General features: G+C 40.4%; 1 long non-coding RNA gene across 1 annotated transcript in view; it reads left to right on the plus strand.

The window, feature by feature from the left end:
• The window catches only part of LOC131424319 (uncharacterized), a 65670-nt gene extending 53181 nt beyond the window's left edge, over window positions 1-12489 (plus strand). Inside the window, exon 3 of the long non-coding RNA XR_009227103.1 lies at window positions 12279-12489. This is a non-coding gene — a long non-coding RNA (uncharacterized LOC131424319). The remainder of the gene's footprint in view (window positions 1-12278) is intronic.
• The last annotated feature ends 6310 nt before the right edge of the window (window positions 12490-18799 follow it).

Genomic DNA, 18799 nt, shown 5'->3' on the forward strand with positions numbered 1-18799 from the left:
ACTGGGATGTCCCCTTCAAGGGGATGGTGAGACCCTGACCCCTCTTCTCTCTCTCTCTTTGTTTCCTGGCCACCATAAAAAGAGCAGCGTCCTCTGCCATATTCTTCCATCATGATGTACTGCACTGCTGCAGGCCCACAAGCAATGGGCCGATTGACCATGCATAGAAACCTCCAAAACTGTGAGTCAAAATAAACCTTTCCTCTTTTTAAGTTTATTTTCCTAGGTAGTTTGTCACAGAGATTGAAAGCTGACTAACACACCATCCTATCAACAATAGCAAGCTATCTCCAACAGTCACTCCCCTGCCCGTTATCTGGCTTTATTTTTCCCCACAGCATTGAGCATCACTTGACATGTTGTATGATTCTTGGATTACCATCTACCAAGTCAAATATGAGCTCCAGGAGGCAGGGACTTTGTCTTGTCTCCTTTGCATTTCCCATGCCTGACTGGCAAAAAGCTCTCAGTGATAGTCGTTAAATAAGTGGGTGAATAAAGTGTTGTATGAGGAGACCAAAGTGTACTTTACACTTGAAGTTTCTTCGTGGTATGAAAAGTTGTCCCCTTAAACAGCAATCATGCAATGTTTTTGGAAGACTTACTATGTGTGCGCTGCCATACTGTTTCTTATACGTATTGTCTCAGAATATATGGAGTAGGCACTATTTCTAGTCCCTTCTTTTAATATAATGTGGATTCTTACAGTAAATTAAAACAGATAGTAACACCTTGAAGCATAAGATAGTAAATACTTTCATCACATTGACTCTCACAACTCCTTTATTTTTCCTGATTTTCTGTGTACACATAAGTGTACACATCTTTCATAAGGAGACTGTGTATGTTTTTACTTACTTGCTTTTTGTTCTTTTTGGACTTGCTTTGGTTTTTACAAAAATGAGATCCCACCATATATATTGTTACAGAGTATGATGTGACTCTATGATTGTCTCTACGATTCTTTTCATGAAAGTTAATAAAGGTGTACCTCATTGTTTTTCTTGTCTGCAAATATGGGAGGCACCTTCTTGTATTAATCTATTCCCCACTGATCAATATTCGCACTGGATTTTAGTTTGGTTTCTACTTGGCTATAAAATATTTTGCAATAAATATCTGTCCTTTTATATTGTTGATCAGGGTTCAGGTACATTGGTAAATCAAGAGGGAGATTCCTAAGTGTGACATTGCTAGATCAGCATTATGTGCACTTTTCATTTATTTGATATAATCTGGCATGGCTGTAGTCTCTGTAGCAGATGTGCTTAATGTCCCCACCCATGTCTCCTTCCCCTTCTCATCTCCTGCATCTGTACAGGCCCTTTGCCAGAAGGTTTTTGGTGATCAGCAGAGCTTTCTCTGTCTGTGCATGAGCCATGAGTTAAATGTCCCAGAGCAGCTTCCAGCGACCTGCAAGGGTTCCTGAACATGTCTCTTAGTTCCTTAACCTTGGTGGATTAACTCTGAGGTGTGTGCTTTACACTGGACCACAGAATTTCCCACAGTGGCAGCTTGAGTGACAGCACACTTTTCATTTACTTCCTTCCCTTCCTGGTCTCCACCTATTGATGTTTTCTAGGATCACCACCCAAATAAACCTTTGTACTCAAACCCTTGTCTCTGAGTTTTGGAGAACCCAAACTAAGACACTCTTCTTTATTTATGAAATAAATTTATTCTTTAAATAAAATTGAGGCATGGATCTGTGATATTTTAAAGTATAAAGAGAAAATAAAATGTATGCTGTATTTGTCTTCTAATGTTCAGTCTTTGAACTCCCAAATAGTGACTATTAATAATTTCCTTTATTTTTCTCAGAAAAGGATGTGATCATACAAACGTGCATAGATGCATGTATGTATATATGCACTATACAAACACGTATGTATATACATACAAATATATATTATCAAATTTACATAAATGGCATAATTCTAAACACTATGATTTCTGCCTTTTCTCCTTTAATGATTTATCTTCAAGAGCTTTTACGTTTGCACACACAGACCTCCACCTATTTAGTGGCCTTGCACTCTATGGCCACACCATGAGTCCCCTTTTAAAGAACATTTCTATTATCTCTAATATTATGCAGTTACAACCATCCCATGACAAACATTTTTGCACATATATTTTAGATCATTAAAATTTTTAATAAAATCATAACAAAATTATTTTTCTTTGTTAGATATTGCTATTTTTCCCTTTTCTTATAGGTTTTACTGATTTGCACTTCTACCAACAGTGTATGAATGCCTTTTGCCCTTCATATTCCACAACACTGGAATTATCTAACACTTTAATATTTACTAATCTAGTAGGTAAAACAAGCACTTCATCATCTTATTGTGCACTTCTTTGAGCATCTCTTCATATATTTATTAACATTCATGATTCTATGAATTATCTGTTCATAGCCTTGACTGAATTTTCTTTTGGATTTTTTAATCTTTCTTTTGATTTCTAAGAGTTTTTATGTAGAATATGGCTATTAACCTGTTAGATATGGTACTTATATTTTTTCCCATTCTGTGATTTTTTCCTTAACTTTGTTTATAATAAAATATTTTCTCATATGAAGGTTTTAACTTATCACACCAATTCTGTTCATTTTTTCCCCTTGGTTTTGGGATTGCATGTCATACTAAATCATTCTATTCTGACCCAATTTTATAAAAATGTTCAGCCACGTATTTCTCCTAGTTCTTTACTAGTTCTTTTATTTTTACTTCACATCACTAATCAATCTAACATCAAATTTTGTGAAGGGTGTTTGCTTTTGGAGGAAACTACAGGGAAACGGGAGTAAAGCAGAAAAGACAGGACTGACTTACAAGTCTGAATGCTTAGATGGTGATCTGGGAGATTTCCCATTGATTGGGTCCTGTGGAAGGGTCCGCCATCATGGGAGGGTGGTCTGAAGTCATTTTCGAAGCCTGTTATTAGTCAGAGCTAGCATGTATTAGCTCATAGAACCAATTTATTATGTACAGCCATTATTATAAGTTAGTTCCTCTAACATTACCATTAAATAAATACTATTTTAGAAAGCTAAAATATTTAAAATTTACCACTTTCAAATTATTTTAGCACATTTATTATTGCCTATGATTCTGGGGCCATTTAATTCTACCATATCCATAAGGTGGAAATGCTACATAATGGGGATTCATGTTGTAGCTTGAAGAGGCTGGTATTGATGTGGGTATTTACACCATGGAAATTGGCACATGCTATAGTAGGAGTCTTTTTTTATGCCCCCTATGGAGATTCTGTTGTTGAGCATTTATCAGCACACCACTGACTTTGCCCATCATCAAATATATTCAGCCAGAGAAGAGGTTGGCATGTTGGAGAGGAAATTCAAGCATCCATTAGGAAGCTAGACTTGCGAACATGAAGATTTCTTCTAGTCCTATGATTCAATGATTCTGTGAAACTCAATCATTATTCTGTATGGACATATTGCCAAGGGGAATTTAGCTCAGAAAAATCTGCTTCAGGAGATTTCTCCACAGTCTCCACATTCCTAACCTGGATCTCATTTTGGTGGAATTCAGCCCTTTGATGAGTTGTGCACAGGGTTTTTTCCTGCAATGTCTCAGATTTAGATTCCAATGTGGCAACTCAGGGCTATAGATAGAATTATTTATCATCATTCATCTGTTTTTCATTTAATATTAAATGTTCTTAAAACATTCAACTCTGTATAAATGCTCTCAATCTAGCCACAATGTATTGACATTTTTTTACTTACTCCTTTCCACCTGGGAGCTGTAGACAGAAAAAGAGGGTTGGGGGAAAGAGGGTGAGGAGATAGGCTTGGGATTTCACACCAACTCTTGGAATAATGGAAGCACTTTTAAGAAGGCCCTTTGTTTTATCTTCATAAATAAGTTTTCTTTCTGAAGTGTTAAGAACATTTCCCAGGAAAACATGTAAGATTCAAGTAACTATTTTATGATCTTATGAAAACCTCAATCAGAAGATGAGCAAGTTACTTTTTTTCTGCTTTTAGTGTTTTCTTTTAAAGAGGTACCTTCTAAAAATGTTTAGCACACATTTAGAAATCCCTATTGAATCAATTACAATAATAATTTCAAGTACTGTTCCTCCTGAAATGAACTCATCTACCATATTACTAATGCTTGGGGGGTACATTTCACCAAAGTCTTAATGATTATTTTTTTCCAATATGCTTTGGAAGTAATTTTTGTCCCCATTTCACAAATAGACTGTTTCCCAAACTTTCTCAGCTAATTTCCAACTTCTCCTCTTCTTCCTACACAATCTCCTCTTCTCCATGCAATCATCTCAACTATTCAAGATTCTATATAGCCTTCCCATAATCATTCCCAAGTTCAGTTATGCACTGATCTGAACTCATAACTAATTTTCTATATCGCTCATTTGGTGCCTAATTATACTTTCTCTTGCCACTTTCATTGTTAGTCAATTTCTACTGTCTATAGTTTTATCTCAGTATTTAGACCAGGGATTCTTATTCTGGGATGTGTAGACCCCTTAGGACTTTGGAGAAACCAGGAACATCATGAAGTCATTGTAAAAATCTTTATATATGTGCCTATGTGCCTTTTTAAAGGTAAACATCTTTATTGCTCATCAGATTCTCAAAGGGAATTTTAACTTATAAATTTTGTCTCCTGGAAGAAAGTAACTATAAGATATAGTTTATTTTATTTCCTACAATGTCTTCAATAACCCAGATAAGTAATTAAATGAGCACAGGATATATGTAATGTTTCACTCATTTCCTATTAGTTAATTCATTAATTTCCAAACTGTAGAAGAAGGAAAATAATGTTTCCATCTCATAGTTGTTATGGGCATATAGAAAGAGAATAAGATGTATAAAATTTTCAAAAATTTTAAAAAATACCTTATGGATATGATAGGCATGCAAGAGGAAATTCTGCATTTCAGAATGCCTTATCATTTTTATTGAAATCATTGAGATTTTATTCTAAATCTTCTACAGAAACAAGGCACACGAAATGTCTCCAAATGACTCCAACTTCAACTGCTTTTATTCTGAAATCACCTCTCACTAACAGCTAGCTAATTAATGAAAATTGCTTTATCACCCCATCATTACTTTCCATTCCTTGAGGATTTTTATTTCCTGATTGTCGCTCTTTCCAACAGTATTACTGTCATGATTCTCAGTGCTTAAAGGCAGAAACAGAAGAGATCAGAATGATGCTCTGTGAGGAAAACTCTACGTGCTATTGCTTTTGAAGATGAAGAAAGGGGGCCATTGACCAAAGAATGTGGGTGGCTTCTATGTGCTGCAAAGGACCAGGAAATGGTTTCTTCCCCAGAACCTCTAGAAAGAAACACAGTTCTTCCAGTGCCTTAATTTTTAGCACCCTGTGAGACCTATTTCAAAATTCTGATAGCTAGAACAATAAAATAATAAATTGTGTTGTTCTAAGCCAATAAATTGTGATAAGCTGTTGCAGCAACAGTAGGACACTAATACACCTTCCTTCCATGAGTAGATGAAGTCAAAATTGCCTCCACTCAACCCGCATTCCTTTCTTTGCCATGCACTTCCTCTAGTACCCAGCTCCAATATTTTTTTCAATCCCATTAAAACCCACAAGCCATTGATGCTATAACTTTTTTCTCTGTCCCTTACCCAACTCATGCTTGCTCCTTCCTACTTATGCAGCTCAGATTCCATAACCTAGCATCATAATCACTTATTTGCAATTCTCAAATATACACTCCCAGCTCCTGCATCCCCTTCTCTCTATCTTATTCCCATGAATAAAAATCCTAACTCCAATGACGTCCAACCCTCCATCTCATTTGTACTTGAACCTGCTACCTGAACAGGGCTGGAGAAAACACCCAGCCAACCTGACAGCCTCACTTCATGTTCATGACATTAATGACAAGTGGAACCTTAAGGTGCCTGGAAATCCCTGCTAGGATTCCATGATCCCTTCACCAACCTACTGTCCTAGAAGACTTCTTCACTTCCCTTCTCTCTGGATCTATCCAAATTCTCCTTTGCCTTCTTCAACCTCTGCTGATGTTGTGTATGAGACTTTATTCTATTCCATTGAGAAAACAGATGGTCAGAAGAGGATTTCCTCAATTCCCCACCACCTCTTCTACCCACATTCCCACTGTCTACTTCCTCCCATAACTGTGAACCATCCCTGATGGCATCTGTGGAAGTTCTGCCCCTCTATTGTACAGAAGACCTATCCATTCACATCTTTCCAGCTCCTGTCGTCTTCCTGTGGAATCCCTTTCCCACTCTATTTTTAGAGGGGCCCCCACAGCCCTCTCTTAAACTGCCATACTCCTCTGCCCTTTGAAAGAGTATCTGTACTCCTCTCCTCTACCCTCTCCTGAACTCAGCTCTAGCTGGGCTCTCATCCCCATCTTTCCTTAGGAACAGCTCTTGTCCAAGTCACCCAGGATCCCTCAAACCTAAATCCACTGATCAATTTTCGGTCCTCATCTTAGTTGATCAATCAGTAGCATCTGATACCATCTCTTGCCTGAATTATTGCAGAATGTTTCTAAATGGACCCCAACTCCTGCCTTTACTGCCCTACCATCTGTTTTCTACTAGACATTTGGAACATTTCTGATGCATTTTGGCTTCAGGGAGTCAGGAAGTGTCACTACTCAGCTAATCCTCCAATTGCTTCTTAGCTCACTTAGGTAAAAGCCAGACTTCCCACAGTGGCCCTTAAAGTTCTGTGGGACTGGCTCATCATGCCCCTGCCCTCCCCTGCTAACTTACTCCCCTGTGCTCACTGCACTCCAGTCTTAGCACAACACAGGAAACAGGTTCCTCCCTCACAGATCCTGTCCACCGGCTGTTCCCCTTGTCTAGAGCAGTCTTCCTGCGGGAGTCAACCTGACTTCCTCCCTCCTTCCTCCAGGTTTCTGCTCAACCATCAACTTATCAAAGTGGCTTTCCCTGACACCATCCAATGTGATAGAATACCAAACCTGGTCTCTACCCCCATCTTCTTTATCCTACTTTACATTTTTCCCCATGACCCTATCACAGAGTGTATGTATGTATATATATATGTATATATATGCATACAATAATAGATTATATCCTGGTATATACTATATTGGCGTAATATATAATTTTATGTTATATCTGTATATATTTGTATCCATATATATCCAGCAAAATATATAGTCTTCTGTATCCATAGGTCCCTTGTCCAAAGACTCCACCTCATATTGAAAATAGTGAAAAAAAAAGTTGCATCTGTACTAAACATGTTTTGATCATTATTCCCTAAACAATAGAGCACAAATATATATTTACATATAATTGACATCATATTAGGTATTATAAGTAATCTAGAGATACTTTAAAGTACATGGAAGGAGTTGGGGATGTGGCTCAGTCAGTGGCAGAGCAGTTGCTTGGCATGTGCTAGGCCCTGGGTTTGATCCCTAACACCTCAGAAAATTAAATTAAACTATACAGAAAGGTGAGCACGGGTTATGCTATGTTATTTATGCCAATGCTATGCTATTTTATTTATTCTTTTTTTTTTTTTTTTTTTTTTTGGTGTTTGACATTGAAGTCAGGGCATTGTGCATACTAAGCACACACTTTACCACTGAGCTAGATCCTCAGTTCTACACCATTTTATGTAAGGACTTGAGACTCTGAGATTTTGGTATCTGCAGGGGACCTTGGAACCAATCCCCTGAAGATACTGAGTGACAACTGTAAATGCCATCTGGGCAGGGAGTTTGTTTTTTTTCCTTACCTCCAGTATCTAGAAAAATGCTTAATGTATAACTGAATAAGTTTGTTTTTTGTTTTTTTTTAAGAAAAAGAAAGAAAGAAAGAGAGACTGAGTGAATATAAGTAAAATTGCATACTCATTGCATAGACTGGACTGTGGTTCTTCTTGGGGCTGTTTGGCAGCAGGGCAGGCAACATGAGCTTTCCTTACCTTCGCCTGTCTCAGCATAAGCCTTTATCGGATATTGATAAGCTTGATCCAGAGAGTTTACCTAGCAAATTTACAACCTCAAGAGGCATCTTCTCTAGGGACATCCTGGAATCTTGTGATGTCACCACTACCTAGATTTCTTTGTTGTCTTTTGATAATCTTCCCTTAAATGCACCCTTCTTATGGGATGACAGCAAAGTTAATTATTGATGTTGACAGTGAATGAATGCTCTTTGATATCTGTGAAAATCATTGCCTTTATTTTAAGAGAAGCTTACCAGGGTGAAAAGCACTGCCTCCCCCATTGTGGGTGGCAAGAGCTCAATTCTGAAAACACATTTAAAAATCATATTTGCTCAATAAGCAATATAATGATTGCACTGCCCCAATGCCATTCTTATATTTATATATAATTTATATCTGAATTTACACACTCCTAGAAAAATTAAGATGGGTAAATTTTTTCTCTTTCATTTTCAATTTTTCTTAAAGCTTCAACAACTTAAGGGTTTCTAAGGCAGTTATGGCTAGGTAATTTTGGCTGACTTCAGCTTTAACTATTCCACATTTCCATCTTCTCACAAGGAAATGTTTGCCATTCATAGCTAATCAGAGCCATGAGCAGAAAGGAGTTTCTCCCTTCCTGGTTTTTGTTTGTTTGTTTTAAGGAAAGGACAAGTTGCTGCAGAAACTTGAGTTATAGAAATATTGGATTGAGAGAACACTTTGGAGCGTGGAAAACTGGAATTTTGAGCAAACCATCCATTGTATTATGTTTATCAATCACTTCACATGGAGGAGTGAAAGTAAATCCAGCATATGTGATGTGTGGGCTGGGTACTGACGTTTGCTAGGGCTTCAGACAATGTGTTAGTGACAAATTTAAGGGTTCTTATCTGGCGGATAAGTTAGATCATTTCTGTTACTCTCAAGTGCATGAATGATGCTATATGACAATTGACCAGCCACTGTGTGTGCTAGGAATTCCATTCATTGTGTATTAATAGCATCAGGATTATAAGGGTGTCTTACACCCTTCCTGATTTCATAATCTATTTTCAGACCAGCCGATTTGGAGGCTCGCCAGGTCTGCAATCTTGTCAGCATTGACTTGGACAGTGGGAGCAAAGCAGGTGAACCTGAAAGATTCAACTGAGGGACAAGGGGGAGGAAAAGGGTAAAATGAACTTTAAGTCTACTGTGAAAGTAAAGTATACAGTACGGATAGCTATTTGGGAGACACTAAGCAGTCAGAAATGGATGATGACCTGATTAGAGTATTCTCAGAAGAGTTTATTTCAAAGTGAGTGTTAACTAAAAATGGTATCATTCATTCATTCAAGTTTTGTTGTTGTTGCTGTACTAGAGATTGAACCCAGAGGTGCTTTACCACTGAGCTACATCCCCAGCCCATTTTTCACTTTACTGTTTTGAGACAGGTTCTTGCTAAGTTGCCCTGTCTGGCCTGGAACTTGCCATCCTCCTGCCTCAGCTGCAATTACAGGCTCATGCTACTATGCCTGGATCAACAATCTTTAATTAAGCACCTACATTGCTCTTGGCATCTGGTAGCAGGTTGTGTGTGTGTGTGTGTGTGTGTGCATGAAGATAATTTTCTGAGCTAAAAAGTTAAGGAGGCCCACAAGTAAGATGGGGATGTGGTCAAAATAACCTGGGTTTGAATCCTGGTTCCACTTTTTAGCTGCATGACCTGGGATAAGTGGCTTCGTTTTTCTGATTCTGTACAGTAGGCATCGTAACTGCCAGGTCAACAGATTTCTGTGTGAATCAACTGAGGCAATTCTGTGAGGAGTAAGTGAGGCGATGTTGTAGAAAGCAACTTCACGTGGCCCATGGGAGACATTGACGATGTGGGGTTCTCTCCCCTTCTCCCAGGAAAGCAAATGGCTCCCAGCCATTCCTGAGGAAGGCAGGGAGGTAAATAAGGAAGCAGGTTTGTCTTTGAGGGCATGGCATTCCTGGACTCTGTGTGTGTGTGTCTGCAGTGAGAAACGCTTGATGTTTCCCATGAAATGCATGAGTCACCGTTCAAATTTAGGTCCTCGGACGTTACAGGTCAGCAATGACACCAGACAGCCTTGCTTTGCTGGTGCTCATGGCCAAAGAGGAAAATGTTTGGATTGTGTCTAAGGAACTACCCATTGTAAACACAACCTTCAAAACCAGGTCACACATACATCAAGGTGCCAAACAAAGACATGCTTTGGTCATTTCTGCCATCCCCAGGTCAGGCAGCATTTTCAGTTGGCATTAGGTGACTCCCTGTCCTAGCACGAAATCATTGCCAGACTGGAGGCTTGTATCTTCCCATGGCACAGCACAAGGTGTGCTAATAACAGACACCCATGGGGGGCCCGCTGCCAGCCACAGCAGGGCTGCAGGAGCACTTTTGGCAAAGCATTGTCTGCACTGCCCTTTTGCCCAATTCCATAAGCCGCAGTTGCTTCAGGCTGAGTCAAGCAGATTAACTTTTAAGGCCCTGCCAGAATGAACAGGTATCTATTGAACACCATCTACCTTCATCCTTTGAACCAGGGGAAGAAGAGAGAGAGCTGTCATCTGCCAAATCTTCAGCAGAGTCATGGGGAAGTGGTCAGTCACCAACTCTGGCCCCCTCTGGCTCTCGTGGCTTGTACCCTGAGATGGCAAATAACTGAGACTCTGCTGGTGACTAGGGCTGGCCTGAGGCTGCTGGCCTGTGCAATAGGGGATAAGTGATAACAGTTCATTGGTCACTGAGGGCTAAATGAGTTAATATGTGAAAGCGGTTAGGATAGTCCTCAGCACCTCATTGTCCTTCCTAAGCCTTAACTGACATTAGCAGCAGGACTTCTAGTCCACTGGTGGAGGAGTTTGCTGATCACAATGTGTAGAGTGACTCAGATGCTTGAGGTCCTTTGTGCCACAAAAGAGAAGGTGGTGCTGTCAGGAGCATTCTGGTGGGTTTGAATCCCCAGGTTGGCCACATAGTGGCTTTGGGACCTACAGGAGTGTGGTATTTAACCCAGCCTCTTTTTTTTTTTTTGGTCTGTGAATAGGGATGGATATATTACTTAGCTTTGTGACTTGGTACACACTTAATGAACGGTGGCCACTGTCATTATCATCACCATCTTTCCCATCTGGAATTCACTTCCCAAGTTAGAATTGCCTTTGGTAAGACAGTCTGCACAAGGATGAATGAGGGCAGGCGTACACTCCTTTCTGATTAATATGTGAAAGCAGGTTTGTATCTTTAAATAGTTGTTTCTGTGACTGCCTGGGAGGAGCACACTGGAATAAAAAGGGAAGAGCCCTGGGTTTGGAGACAAAAGACCCAACTTTGAATCCTGGCCTTGCATTTGTCAGCTGTGTGCCCCTGAATGCCCTACAACCTCTCTGTGCCTCCCTGGATAAGAGCCCCAGGGCTTCCCTGAGGACCAGCAAGATGTTGAGTGTGAAAGGGAGAGGAAAGGCAAGGTTCTTTTCTGCAGCAACAGCAAGGCGGGGAGAGTCAATGAAGGCGGGGAGAACCCAGCCCAGGATGATGTGGCATTGTGTGGCTGCCTGGAGGAAAGAACCTCCTGAAACCCTGACCCATGAGAAGGACACCCAGGGCCCGTCCTGATGACACTGCCATGTCATCTTGAGCCATTTTCTTCAGGGAAACTTAATTTGTTCCAGGAGCTCCTGGGGAAGGAGTCGAGAGACTTCTAGATACAGAACTGTGCGACAGGAGGGAAATTCCTGGGCAGGACCCCACAGATAATCAAGAGAAAGACAAAAATGTTTCTCTTCCCTTACCTCTTCCCTCCTCCTAGATTATGCAGAGTGGTCCTAATTAACAACCAATTCTTGGACTTTCCAAACAGGGTCATAAAGGACGCGTTTACACTATTTTCTTGAAAGGCCAGAGCAGGGAGGGTAGACTAAGCCCCATGGTGATTGCCATGAGACAATTAAAATGTGCTGCCGCCCCCACCCCCAAGCAGCTGTTGAAATGCCTTGGTCTCCCACGCCTTGGCCCTGGCTGGCTGCCCCCTAAAGTCACATTCCTGGCAGGTCCAGGGAAAAAATCCACCAGAACCAGAAATGTCTCAGTGTTCTCCAGTTACCAGCAGGTGGAAGGTGGGGCTGCTTCTACCAGAAATGGTTTTGACAGATCCCCAGAACTCATGGGTGTTTCCCACTTGGTAGGCAGAGTTGTATGCCAGTGGCTGGTCCTCAGAAACCCAGGGTTTCATTCTTGTGGATATAGGTTCCCCTTTCTCATTGGGTTGTTGCTCTTTTTGCTTTCAGAGGACTGTGCCCACACCGTTGACCTGCCGTGACAATAGAGGGCGTTGTGTGTCTCCCTCTCCTTTCGTCTGCACTGGAATGATTTCCACAGAGAAGCCCACGTTCAAGGCTATTTCCCTCCCTATGTAACCCTGATGGAGGCCTCGCGAATTTGCTTGCATTGTCTCAAAAAATGTACAGATATCCAGGAGACACTCAGGGGTTGCTCCATGTTTTTGCCCAGAAATGATGGAATCAAATTTAAATACTAAATTACAAGTGCCTTTGTGAATGAATTGGGGTGTGGTTTTTGTTTTTTGTTTGTTTGGTTGGTTTGCTTTTTGCCCCATAGTCTGTCTTCATGGGGGGAAATATTTTATATAGGTTAAATGATACTGATTGACAGAGCCACTAGCATGATAGTTTAGTGAACATGCTATAATGACATTGATATGTCCTCTTTATTAGATGAGCCAACTTTTCTTGGGTCCTTATAAAGTTTCAGGGGTTGGGGAGATCTAAATTGGACTAGGTTCCAAATAAAATTCTTACTCCCCTCTATTAAAAAAAAAAGCATGCTATGGTTTTGTACAGCTTAACTTTCTACTTACAGAGCAATGCAAGAACTACCACGTGTGCATCTGAGTCTGACTTCAGCCTTTAGGACCCAGTCCTCTGCTCCTATTCATGCCTGAGCTTCCTCCTGGTCACCTGCAGATCTCAGCCCCACAACTGTCCCTGGGACCCTGCACGGGGTAGGTTGCAGGTGCTGGCAAGCCAATGCCCCCATAATCCAGCAGCACTCTCCAAAGAATCCACCAGCATCCTGGCTTTTCTGGGAAGCCCACTCTGAGACGCTCCACATGCTTTCACAGGCCCCTGGCAGGATTATTCGCTGCTTGCTGTGGTCTCTTGCTCACTTGTACATAAAGATCAGCTTCCTTCCCTTCTCTGTCTCATTTCCTATTACCTGCTGCAACCTGGGATTACTCCTTAACATGTCACCAGCCTTAATTTCTTGCCCCAAGTATGGTCCTGGAGGGTGCATGAAGGACACTGAGTGTCAGCAAATGCCTCCACTCTGGCTAGATACATGCTCTGAAACCCTCCTCCTATGTTCCCAGGGTCTCCCTCCCTGTCTTCTGGAGGAAGCACTGAGTACTGGATCCTCCACCCCACTGACTACCCAAGACAGTCCTCCACCCCCTAGAATTCCCTCTCCAACTGCAGCAATTTCCTTCCTGTAAACTACACTGTGTTCCAGAAGGTACCAAGAGCTTAGCACTCCATGCTATGGTAATTCCACTCTGTGTCTACTTTGCTGTCCTCAACTAAATTGTCAGGTTCTGGAGAACTGGAGACCATGCAAAATGATTTTTGTTTTGTTCAGTTTAGTTATTATTGCATTTGTTTTTGTTTCCCATTGTATAGCAATCACATGCTGGTGATAGAGAAGGTACTTAATCAGTATAAAGATTCACTCAGCATTCAACAAACATGTGTCATCTGCTTTATTCTAAGGGTTGGGAATATATTTCTCCCAGACTAACTGCAAGTGTGGGCTATAGGCAATTATCAGAAGTAAATGATTAATCATATGTTAGGTAAGAAAGCATTAGCAGAAACAGAAGAAATAAAGCAAGAAAGATGATAGGAATGGCCAGGTTGGGGACATAAGGAAACCTCAATTTTCTTTTATTTACTTATTTATTTATTATTTTGAATAAAAATTGTATATAATTGTTCCTTGGCATCCATGGGGGATTGCTTGCAATAACCCCTGTGGTTACCAAGACCCATGAATGCTCAAGTCCCTTATATAAAATGATGTTCTATTTGCATATAACTTATGTACATTCTCCCATATATTTTAAATCATCTATAGATTACCTATGATATCTAATCCAATCTAAATTCTATGTAAATAGTTGTTAGATTGTATTGTTCAAGGAACAATGACAAGAAAACATGTCTGCACATGTTCAGTATAGGTACAATTTAAATTTCTTTTCTTTTCTTTTCTTTTTTGCTTCATGGTTGGTTGAATTCACAGGTGCAGAACCTGTAGAAAAGGAGGCTGACTGTATACTTAGTGTATAACATGATGTTTTGATATACCTGTATATAGTGAAATGATTACTACAACCCAGCAAATTAAAATTTCCATCTCTCACATAATTATCTTGTTTTCTTTTATAACTAAAGCACCTGAAATCACTCTCTTAGCAAATTTCCAGTATTTAACCTAGTATTATTAACTTTAGTCATCAGATGGAACATTAACTCTCTAGACTGATTCACCCTACATGACTGCAATTTGTGTACACGTTGACCAACATCTCCCATTTCCCCACCTCCCCAACCCAGCCTCCCTTTTATCCTTTGCTTCTCTGTTTGCAACTTTTCAAAATTCCACAGGTAAGTGAGATGATACAGTATTTTTTTTATGTCTGGCTTATTTCTTGTCAGCATAATATCTTCTAGGTTCATCCATGTTGTCAAAAATGGCAGGATCTCATTTTTTAAGGCAGGATAATATTCCCTTATTTATATGTGTGTCTATCTATCTCACAACTTCCTTATAAAGTAAAGGAAAATAAGAATTGACAAGATTGTGGAGAAAAGGGAACCCTTAGATACTGCTAGTGGGAACATAAATTAATACAGTCATTATGGAAAATACTATGGAGTTTTCTCAAAAAAATAAAAATAAAAATAGACTTACCATATGATCCAGCAATTTCTTTTCTGGGTACATATCCAAAGTAAATGAAATCATGTTGAAGAGACATCTGCACTTCCACCTTCATTACAACATTATTCATCGTTCACAATAACCAAGACATGGAAACAACTGAAGTTTCAAGTAGTTTGTGAAGAAAGCTGCATTGAAAATATCACCTCTGAACAAAGACTTGAAGGAGAAGAGGGAGCGTGCTCTTCAGATACCTGGAAGGAGACTTTTCCTGGCAGGAAGAGGAGCTAGTAGATGGGAGCAGGTCAGATGCATTCGTGAAGCAGAAAGGAGATCAATATTGAGGAAGCAAGGTCACAATCAAGGGAGGTAGAGACACAGTGGCCAGCCCCAAAGGTCTGTGGCCAGTGTAAGGATGGGCCTTTGATTCTGAATGAGATGGGGGCAAGAGATGTGACACCATCTGACTCACATTGGAACAGGATCCATTGGCTGCTGGACTGACCATAGACTGTGGGTCTACAAAGGACACCTTGGGGAGGTGAAATGCAGCCTCTCTTTAGAGATGACAATGTTTTGGCTGGATGTGTTTTGAAGACAGAGCCTACTGGATTTTCTGCTGGACTGTCTATGGAGCAGGTTAACTTCAATGTCCTGATCAAGAAGGTCTCCACCAGATTTTTCTACTGGCAAGTGATTAATTTCCCCTTTGTAATTAGTAAGTAATTTGTGGGGAGATATTTTTAGATTATATAGATATCCTCTTCCTCATCAAATCCACTAGTGAAAATCGTCTAGTTTAAGCAGTCTTTAATAACTCTTGCTTCAATCAATTATTGCTATGATAGGTTATCAAATGGTGATTTTACTGACCCCATCATTCATTCTTTATTAATTGGCCCTTTATTGTAAAGAATAGCTTTGCCTCCTTGATTATCTATGTGAGTTTATTTGATTTACTGTGTTTCAATATGTATGTGTCCTTCTATATTTTGATGTTCAAAATGTCCCATATTGGCTGGTAGGAACCATATTTCTGACATAGTATACTTTCCTTTTCCTACACTTGAAACTCAACTATTTTTTTTTCCAAGGAGCTCTGGTTCCTCTGAGTGGAAAATAGCATTTAGAAATCAGGACCCAAGTATACTATGTATTTTTAAATTATGGATTTTTAAGTCCTTTGTTATTCAAATTTTCATATCTTCATTTTAACAGTGAAACTTTAGCTGAGTCCAAATTCAACAGAAAGAAACATGAAATATTAGAAGCTTTTAACCAAGATGTCCCTCATATTTAGACACAAAGTTACACTGGTCATAAAATCCTAAGTGTCCTGCCACATTGGAGAGCTTTTTTGGTGTACTTAGCTATCAGAGGAAATGGCGTAGTTAATATTCTATGCTCATTCTAGAAAGATTCACCATCTAAAAACAATAGAATAAGTTTAACATCTTTTCCATAAAGGAGATGTAAATGTTCCTGGATGACTCATTGTATATATACCCCATATTTTTGTACAATTAAATTTCTTTAAGTTACCTTCACAGACCTTTAATATTTCAATTGGGTGTTCGAAACGTATCATGATTGGGACAAGGCTGCGTATGCTCAGCAATGCCCTTCTCTGGAGGCCTTTCTCTCTCTTTCTTTCCAAGTTCTAAGGCACTTGTAACAATTATAATAGTAAACATTATGCAATTCACAAATGACTTTCACAGATGTTATCTCAGGTAATCTCACAACAACCTCTTACTATAGTCAAAGTCATCATTCTTATCCATTTTTAAGATGGGGAAAGTGGCAGAGAAAGCCTAAACAACTTTCCTAAAGTCACATGAATGGAAAATATAGCAAAGTGCCTTTTCTAAAACCCTGAGTTTTCTAAAACATCCTCATAGTTTCCATCCCTGACTACGTATTAGAATAAAAAGATTTGGGCCCACACCTCATCCCAGAGACTGTGTTTCAATGTGTGGGTGGCAGACCATCCTTGGTACCTTTTGCAAGCTCCACCACCAAGCTGATGGGCAGCCAAAGTTGAAGGTGGCTGTACCACACTGTGCTGCCCATAGTTCCTCCATAGAACTGGCAAGTGCCAGACCTCACACTTGTGACCTATGAACTAATGGAGCAAAGCCACAAAGGGGCCACAGCTGGGCAGGGCTTGAAAAGGAGAGGCTCCAAGATTGGAGAGGTGCAGAATGGTTCTGGGACTTGGCCACTGCCTAGGTCCATGTTCAGGGGAACTTCTCATCTCCTTCGCTCATTCTCATGCAAAGCCCAGATGTCTGGTTAGAGGTAAGCTTGAGGGTGGGGCATGGGGCACTACACAGCCGCTCTGGTGCTCCTGGAAAGTGTGAGCTGGCATGTTGTTGTGCCTTGGCAGATCCTTACCTATTTTAGGCTATGTCCTGCTCGACAGTGTGGGAGTCTGTATCTCCATGCTAAATGTGAAGAATATTCTGCTAAATCTAAAGAAAAAAGTGAAATAGGGATTGTAGTTTCTATTTTTATCTGTTTTCTAGATCTTCTGTTATCAGTACTCTTGGGCCTACAAAGTTTCTATCCCTTTCTTTTTCTTACTCTTATAAAAGTCTGGGTTTTTGTTTTGTTTTTTGCCTTCAACATCTTTGCAAGTCTCGTTCCAGTTTACCATTCTACTTTGACTTTTGCAGGTTTATGCCACTCTTTTGTTATATTCCACCTTTGTCAGTTTGCCTGACTTGCATCATTTTTGTGTGCCCATTGGCAAATGAACTCATAGATGAGCTCTTTCTGCAGTCGTATGGTTCACTTAGGTATCTTCCCTTCTGGTTTTTCTCTCTCCAATTTGTGGTTATATTGTAAATACTTGGTTAAGGGCTTCTCCTGAACTTCCTCTTTCAGGGCTTCTGCTATTGGAGTCTGCCATCTTTGTTTTGAATCTTTGAATTCTCTTTTCCTACATTTTGGGGCCACTGAAGACTACTAGGAGCTGTGTACTTTAGTCCACAGCCTGAGTCTGATCCCAGCTTGCACAAGACTTGATTTGGCTGAAATGTTAAAGAATTTTGAATCTAAGCCCCTCATCTGATCCCATTTCTTCCTATTTTCTGTCATATCTCCCTACTGCATGCCTTTTCTTTACCACCTGGTCTCTCTAGACCTTTGAGTTTTTGTGATCCCTTCCTTAGCTGTGAGTGTGTTCTTTCCTGTGTAATGATTTGCCTGGTTCTCTGCCCCTTCTGCTGACCTATTTCAGCGGTAGAAGTTGCACAGCTCCCACCTGAAGCCCTTGCCATCTGGTAGGGAGCATTTCAGGCAACAGCATAACGTGTACCAAACCTCTACCCTGAGTCAACCTGACTCCTCCGTGTCCCAGAGATCAACTGTGTTTATGGTCACTTGTGCATCTGCCCCTACTGTGCACTCCTTCAGTACATGCTTATGCCCTACACCTCTACATCAAGTCAGTTTATCTGGGCAATACCCCTTTCACTCATTGCACTCTTTGCCCAATTTGGCCTCATGCTTGCATTTCTTTCTTGGAATCCATCCAAGTGTGTGGGACAAGTGCATGGAGTACTGCCTACATGGTATATGCTAAGGGCGTAAAAGCCACTCGCCTGTGCTAGGCGTGTGGACGGCAAACTGCTTACTCAGTAGGCACAGCCCTGGGCATGAGGCCATGTGTTGGAGTCCCTGTGCTTGCTCCATGGCCCATTCCTCAATTGGTCGCTGCAAGGACAGTTGGCCAGAAACTGTATTGGTGGCTGCCTATAATCTGCGTAGCTACTGACTGAGTATATGTACATGTTAACTGCACAGTAAAATCAAACCTGCTTCCTACTTGGTCTCTGGAGGT

Source organism: Marmota monax, unplaced genomic scaffold, assembly GCF_021218885.2.
Source record: "Marmota monax isolate L192 unplaced genomic scaffold, Marmota_monax_Labrador192_F-V1.1 WCK01_AAM20220418_F8-fsc00066, whole genome shotgun sequence".
Classification (NCBI taxonomy): Eukaryota; Metazoa; Chordata; class Mammalia; order Rodentia; family Sciuridae; genus Marmota; species Marmota monax.